The sequence below is a fragment of the Lissotriton helveticus genome, chromosome 2_1 (assembly GCF_964261635.1).
Source record: "Lissotriton helveticus chromosome 2_1, aLisHel1.1, whole genome shotgun sequence".
Lineage (NCBI taxonomy): Eukaryota > Metazoa > Chordata > Amphibia > Caudata > Salamandridae > Lissotriton > Lissotriton helveticus.
The window spans coordinates 1,798,422,386-1,798,430,471 of record NC_136059.1 but is presented as its reverse complement, the minus strand read 5'-3'; the positions used below and the strand labels follow the sequence as shown (position 1 = coordinate 1,798,430,471).

Below are 8,086 nucleotides of genomic sequence, written 5' to 3'. Positions count from 1 at the left end.
GATAAACAACATACACCATGCCTCAGAAAAAATACATTTTCCACAGCCCAAAACAGGAGTATAAACTGTATGGGCCTTATTTGTGAGGCCTTGCGCCACATTTACGCTCCCGGTGCATGACGCACCCATGGTGTAACAAATGTGCCATGTTGCGTCATATTTACAAAGTGGCGCATCTAGGGAGGTGCATCACTTTGTAAACCCTTGCGCCACATTATACCTGCGCCAGGTATAATATATGCAGGGGGGAAGTTCCGACGCAAGAAAGGGTCATAGAAGTGACGCTGTAAATCTATGAGATTTCACTGTGCCACTTCTAGGACTCAAATGCGTCAATATCTTACACCTGCCTCATGGCAGGCTTAAGACTGACACAGGCACATTGAACATGGGACTTGCCCATGTGTAATGACCCATTGCTCGAGTTGCGTCACTTTTGTGACACACTCCAGCAATGCGTCAATTTGGCGCCTACAGATACGTCAGAAATACTGACGTATCGGTAACTCCTTGCGCCATGATGCGTCATACTGTAAATATGACGCATCATTGGTGCCGCAAGGAGGGTGCAATGAAAATTGACGCATCGCTGTTTACACACAATGATGCGTCACTTTTAATAAATGAGGCCCTATGTATCTCAGTCTCACTTCACAAATTCGCCAGAGCAGGAACTTATAGAATAAAACTATTCAATTTACATTATTTAATTGTACTTTGTAGTAGACTAAACATTATATTCTATAGTATTTTACCATCATTTGAACTCATGCTCTAGTTAGTTTACTAGAGAGGCCATCATCCATCATCTTGGGGCTGGTAATGGAGCCAAAGGAAGAGAGAGGACTTGTCTTAGAACTGACCAATCGTATTGATATGCACAGGTGTACGCCCTGAAAATCAAAACCACAATATCAATGGAACACAATATGGAGGACAGATTATCGAAAATAAACTACCAACAGGTAAAAAGAAGTCTAGATGTTCTACACCTAACTCCTCGTATATGTATATACCTTTGCGGTGCATATATTTTCAAGGTGCGTAGATGTGGAGTTAGGAATAGCAAATCTAAAATCCCCTATATGCACTTGCCTTTCAATATTGTGTCCCTCAATATTCTATCCTCAATATTCTTGTACCACGATGTTGTTGATGCCGATATTCAGTAGTATAATCATATGCAAGTAGTGGTTTCAGTTTGGTGCCACACCCTGGCAAACTGTATAAATGCTGTGGGTTTTGTCAGGATGCTGATATATCTATATGAGGAAAAAACATAAGCAAGTGTGTGGTAGCCCTGTACACATTATGCTGTCTTTCACATTAGCAGAGACACAATTTAGTTCAATGGACAAGGCGACATGATATTAAGGACAAATATATAGCCAACTAGATATTTAACATATTTTAAAAATAACTAGGGGGCATATTACCAAGCAATAGCGATAATTATCGCTATTGCTTGGTTAGAGACAAAAATGTACCGCTGAGCTGCGGCGATTTTTATCGCAAATAAACCTTGGTATTACCAAGGTTTATCGCAAATGCGATAAAAATCGGCCGCAATGCATGAATATCGCTGAAAAGTCCGCGATATTCATGCATTACCGAGCTAATGCTCTTAGCCATGTTATCCACCTCCCATTGGATAACACGGCTAAGAACTGCTCAGGGCAGGTGTTAGCTTTTAGAGATATTCACGCTTAGCGCGAATATCTCCAAATGTTGGTAATAGGAGATAGGGATGTTAGCGACTGTTTCCAGTCGCTAACATCTTGGCACGCCCACTTTGCATGTCATTAGTGATAAATATCACTGACATGCAAAGTGGGGCCCAAGATGGTCGCTATCTCCTACTAGCTGTTGCTAACTGGTGTTAGCGACAGCTAGGTAATAGGGAGATAAATTTATCTCCGCTTTCCTGGCTTTTAAAGCCAAAAAAGCGGAGATAAACCCCCTTGATAATATGCCCCTAGGTTTGAAAGGAGTATGCATATTTATCAGAGAGAGGATATTTCCAACCGGTACAGGTTGTAAAACTACAGCTGTTGTGTATTTTTTCAGCAGTTTATTGTATGAGGGAAGAATTAGAACTGCGAGAGCAGCGTTTTTGGCAGGTGTTTACAAATGCTGTGTACTATAATGAACGCAGAACGTGTTGGAAAGTGCCATAAAAAATAATCTTTTTTTTGTCTAGCTGAAACAAGGTAGACTTGAGAAGTAGCGAATCGTTAGGCAATGACCTCATCTAATGTGTTAGTGCACTCACAGTGTCAGCCTACTTCAATAGGAGATTAATTGTAATTTTTCGTGATGAAAAACAAATACAGGAAGACTACAGACAACCCGTGTCAACATTCTATGCCAGTAATTACTCCCTTTTTTGGCTGAGTCCACCGAGAAATGTGATGAAAATATAATCAATTCCAGCACCTGCATTCTGCAGCAAGGCAGCACAGATAACACAGAAAATATGTTTTTCAATCCAGCCGCACACCTGTCTCATTTCCCACAGCAGGGCCAGGTTTGCCAGGCCAGAGAGAAAAAGCGCGCGCTGCCACGGTCTTTCGTGCATTCCTTAATGGGCTGTGATGGGTTTCATTTAACCAAAGACATAATGAATGTCCTCTGCAAACTGTGAAAGAACGGCTTTATTCTGAAGTAATTGAAAATATGTTTTGCAGCCACTTACAAAGCCTTTCCCAGTAGGTTCACTTTTCCACCCCCTCTGCTCTTTAACTCATCTTGAGGTAAGCCTTTAGTGGATAAGGAGTGACATCTAGTGACACAATTGCAAAATTACATGCTGATGTTCACATTTGTACTAGATGTTGAATATTACAATGCCTGGAGTACGTTTTCATCATAACCTTGATGCATGTTCGTTTCACCGTAAAGTATTTAATGGGGCGGATCCACAAAGCTTTATTGTGAGTACTTGTGTGTCACTGCTGTCTTACACAGGGAAAAGAGCTGATTACATTTTTCTGTGAGCAATTGTTTCTTACTCCACGCCTGATTGCGATTTCCATGAGTAAAACATGCTTACTTGCAGAATAGAAAATGTGAAGTAGACAGATCTTAATTTTTCGTTAGTACGTTTGTCTTAGTTGTTTTGGTGTTTGGTGTTTTGGTACTTAGCTGCATTTTGTAATTGAATCATTAAAGCTGCACGAATTCGGCATAAATTAGAAAATAATGTAGGAGTGCTGCCTGTGCTTTATAATACAAAGTGAGAACACAGATCCTTCCATCTTCCTCTCGCTCCGATATCCACTATTTTAAAATGATCCTTTAACCTCCAGCCTGCCTTTTGCGATGATTTCTAACGGGGGTATATTTGGTATTTCAGGCTTTAAAGGCAATAATGGCAACATTACATTCATCCATCAGTTTCAAACGACCGAGGGGCCCAATTCATAGAACTAACTTAAGACAAAATCCTAAACTGTCTACCATTTTGATATTCATAGAAGGCACTTACTCGTTTGGGTATTCACAGAAGACACTTACTCATTTCGGTATTCACAGAAGTTAGGAGTCCTTAGGACTCCTAAATGCCTTCTGTGAATACCGAAAGTCTTAAAGTTAGGATTTTTCTCAGTTTAGGAGTAGTAAAGTTAGGACTCCTAAATTTAGGACTCATAAATGCCTTCTGTGAATACCGAAAGTCTTAAAGATAGGATTTTTCTCAGTTTAAGAGTCCTAAAGTTAGGAGTCCTAACTTTACTACTCCTAAACTTAGAAACATCCTAACTTTAAGACTTTTGGTATTCACCGACGGCATTTAGGAGTCCTAAAGTTAAGAGGCCTAACTTCTGTGAATACCGAAATGAGTAAGTGCCTTCTGTTAATACCAAAATGAGTAAATGCCTTCTGCGAATACCAAAATGGTAGTAAGTTTAGGATTTTGTCTTAAGTTAGTTCTGTGAATCGGGCCCATTATTTTCATTTAAGGTTAGTTCCAATCCAGCTACGGCCACTATCATCATGGATAGGGCTATAATAAACCTCAAGACTAAGCAAAAACGACCTCATTTTGCCCAAAATAGGGCCAGATGTAGGTAGGCATTTACCGGTCGATAACGGCCGAATTCGGCCGTTACCGACCGGTAAATGGAATTTGAGATGTAGGGGGCATATTATTACAGAATCGGTAAATTTACCGATCGGTAAATTTACCGATTCTGTAAAATACCGAATCGGTATTTTTACCGATTCGGTAAATTTGATATGTAGGTGGGACTCTTCTGAGTCCCACAAGCCTTACCGAATCGGTATTTTACCATCAAATTCAATTTGATGGTAAAATACCGATTCCGGTGTGCATGCACATGTGTGCATGCACACCTGTGCCATATAACATGCAGACCTGCCCTTAAGGCAGGTATGCCTGCCACATGGCACCCGAACCTGTTTTGGGGGTGCTAGAGGGTGTCAAAGTGACACCCCCTGCACCCTTGTGAAATTCGGTATTTACCGATTCGGTAAATACCGAATCGGTAATGCCCATTCATTCCTATGGGCTTCAAAGCCCATAGGAATGAATGGGCATTACCGGTCGGCATTTACCGAATCGGTAAATACCGAATATTTCCGATTCGGTAAATGCTTATCTGGATTTACCTACATCTCCCACCTTCTATTTTACCACTTCTTAAATACCGAATCGGTATGATTCGGTATTTAAGAAGTGGTCAAATAAAATTACCTACATCTGGCCCTCAGTCCTTTATTTGAACCGGTGGTTGCAGGTGGGGACCACCAGCACTCATTTTTTTGGGACAGCACATGTTATTCCTCATTATGCTTTGAATCATAACAAGATAAAGGAAACCATAGATGGGAGAAAGAAGAAAGAAAAGAACGACGGAAAAAGAGTGACAAAGTGAGAAATCAGGGAGGAAAAAGACATACAAAAGTGAGATAAAGGGGCAGGGAGTGTCAGTTGGTGGTTTAAACAGGCAAGAGGCTGAATCAAGATTATTATTATTATTATTATTATTGTTATTAGAGTGGCGTGGGATCCAGAATCAGCCATGGGGAAGTTAAACGTGGCGATGATGCGATACCTCTCCAGGGAGCAATTCTGTGTGCTGACTGTGTTTTAAATGGGCATGAGGTTCCATGAGTTAGTTCCAGCCAGTTTGATGGCCTCCATCGATAGCCTGAAACACGGTGGCTGCAATAAGGTTTTGTGAGAATTGGTGAAGCACAAGCTGCTGGCATATGAACGCTCAAAATCTGCCCAAGGCTATCGTTTATCCAACACGGGGTATGATTATCTAGCCTTGAAAACTCTGGGGCATATTATCAAGGGACATAATGCCGCTTTTTTGACACATAGTGCGAAAAAGCTGCGATTTTTTTATTGCACAATCATCAAGGCGGCGCTAACATGCATTAGCACATGTTAGCTGCCGTTTCCATGACGCTTTGCATCTTAACGATATACGTCGCTAATTAGATGCAAAGTAGGTGTTCCTGCCAAGAAAAAACATGACAGATGTCGCTAAGACGACATTGCAGTATTTACTACCGGCCCAGGAACCGCGCAGTGATTAAGAAGGCTGCGCAAACTGCGGTTATCGCCGGATTCTTACTCCTGCTTGTAAGTTGACTTAGCCATGTTTTGTATGGGAGGTGGATCGTCTGGTTCCATCCACACTCCCCTATTATCAAGCTTTTCATTAGCGTGTGAAATCATCACTGGATTTCACACGCTAATGAGGATTATCGCCTTCCATCGCTAGTTTGTACATCGCCTGTTTGCAGAGCATTGCTAATACGCCACTAACACGACGATATAAACCAGCGATAGACGCCGATAATCAAATTCGCGCTACGTGCGATTTGCAATATTTACCGCTACCCGCGTATAATATGCCCCTCTCTGTTCTCGTAAATTTGTGAAATCTGTTGGCAACCAAATGGGCATTGGCAAAGAATCAGACATTTACATTGTGGCAAAAGATGAAGAGGAACAGCTTGCATTGAAGTTGCACAGACTCGGGAGGACCTCAAAAATAAATGTGACTGCCACAAGCACAGACGTAGAATGTGGTGGCTTTATTTATCGCGCTTGGCTGCCATGAATGCCAGGACACTTTTTCATGCTGGGACACTTTCGAGTATCTGTGCGCGCTACAAATTAAATTAATATAACATAACATAACATTAAGGAATTTGCTTACATGAAGGCGCTGTACTAAAGAGGATTTTCTGTTCCCAAACCATATGACTACAACAGACATGCAGGGGTAGATTTACAAGCCCCTTGCGCCACTTTTGAATCATTTTTAACATGGAAAAAATGACGCAAAAGTGGCGCAAGGGGCTTGTAAATCTGCCCCTCAGTTGTCATGGAGCTTGTCAATGGCTTTCCACTGTGCCAGGTGCGTTCCATGAAGGACTCTTCATCCGTGTACAGTGAGCTGATGGAACTCAGTATCAAGCTGGCTAACCATGGCCTGATTCATGGCGATTTCAACGAGTTCAATATCATGATTGATAATGAGGATCGCGTGACAATGATTGATTTCCCACAAATGGTGTCCACATCACATGTTAATGCTGAATGGTACTTTGATGGAGATGTGAAATGCATTTGAGATTTCTTTTAGAAGCGATTCAGCTATGAAAGTTTACTATATCCAACCTTTGCAGATGCTGGGGGGGCATGTTCTCTAGATGCTGAGATTGCAGCCAGTGGTTGCATTAGGGAAATGCAGGAAGATGATGAACTCCTGCACCCTGGGGGCCCAGAGGATGAGACTGATGTAAATTCATCACAATTTGAAGAAAGCAAAACGCCCACATGCAACACAGAATAAGATCACAAGGTCTTGGATGATTCAGATGACTCCGAAACCCTGTCCTTGGATAGCTTGAACCAAGAGGACTTTGATTCTCAATAAGAAGAGATGACACATTCTGCAAGGCTTAGACCTAGCTGAGTTCTCACTTGCTTTAGGGGAACTGGAGGGGAACAGCAGCGGTCGGTAGTGGGAGTACCTGCCGGGCGGTGATCTGGGGAGGGGCAGGGTGGGGGGGTAGTAAACTGTGCATTACGGAAGTATACAGGTAAGTAAACATAAATAAATAAAACGAATTTCGTTGCGTGCACTGCATCCCCAAATGCGATGTAGTGCGTGCAACGAAATTCATTTTATTTATTTATATGTTTACTTACCTGTAAACCTCCGTAATCCAGAGTTTACTACCCCCCACTCTGCCCCTCCCCCTCTCCACATCACCGCCCGGCAGGTACTCCCATTACCGACCGTGGCTGGAGGGGAAGAATATTGGATAGAAACCGTGGCACATAGACAGCCCTGAAGTGACTGTGTAGATGATGTTAAAGTTGATGAAAATACCATCCTGGAAATAGGGGAGGCTGGTCAAGACAAACCTACTGCATACCTAAACGAATATGAAGAGGAGTGTCCAGTTGCCTTGTCAGCAGCAAACAAAGAATTTTGACCTTTCAGAGATGAAGGCAGCAGGGATCAAGTGAGTGAACACAGGGGCAGCGTTGGGGGCTGTTCAACAATTCCACCTGAGCTAGTGAAACAAAAAGTTAAACGTAAGCTGACCAAACAACAAAGGCTTCCAAGAGGCGACGGTTACAGAAAGGAGAAGCGAATGTTTACACAAAAGAACGTCGCGACAATATGCAGAACATTAAGTGGAGCGTGGATGCTGCAGATTTTTGGGGATGACTAGAAAAATGCTAATGTTTTACTTCATTCACCATAACGCGTTGAATATGGGCGTGTTAACCATAAAAGATTGTGCAGCGTTAGTATTCGGTACCCGATCTTTGTTAGCCCAGGGTCACGGGAATTCTGAACTAAACATTGGGCCTTGGCACTTATTTACAAGTGGCAGGGAGCACTCAAATTAGATTGCCCAGGATGTGACACAGTTGAAGAAACAGATCTTCATGTTGTTCTCTTTTGCCCTGCCTATAGTAGGCCAAAGTCCAAGTGGGTGCTTCAGCTCTGTAGAAATCTGGGGATTAGACGTCACATTGAGGCCTTTAGGCTCCTCAAACACGACACGGATCCATTACTCGTGTTCG

The 8,086-nt window shown here is 42.3% G+C and overlaps 1 pseudogene; it reads left to right on the top strand.

Annotated features, from left to right (window-relative positions):
- The first annotated feature begins 5,042 nt into the window (after positions 1–5,042).
- Positions 5,043–7,724, top strand: LOC144819935 (serine/threonine-protein kinase RIO2-like; annotated as a pseudogene).
- Positions 7,725–8,086: the final 362 nt, after the last annotated feature.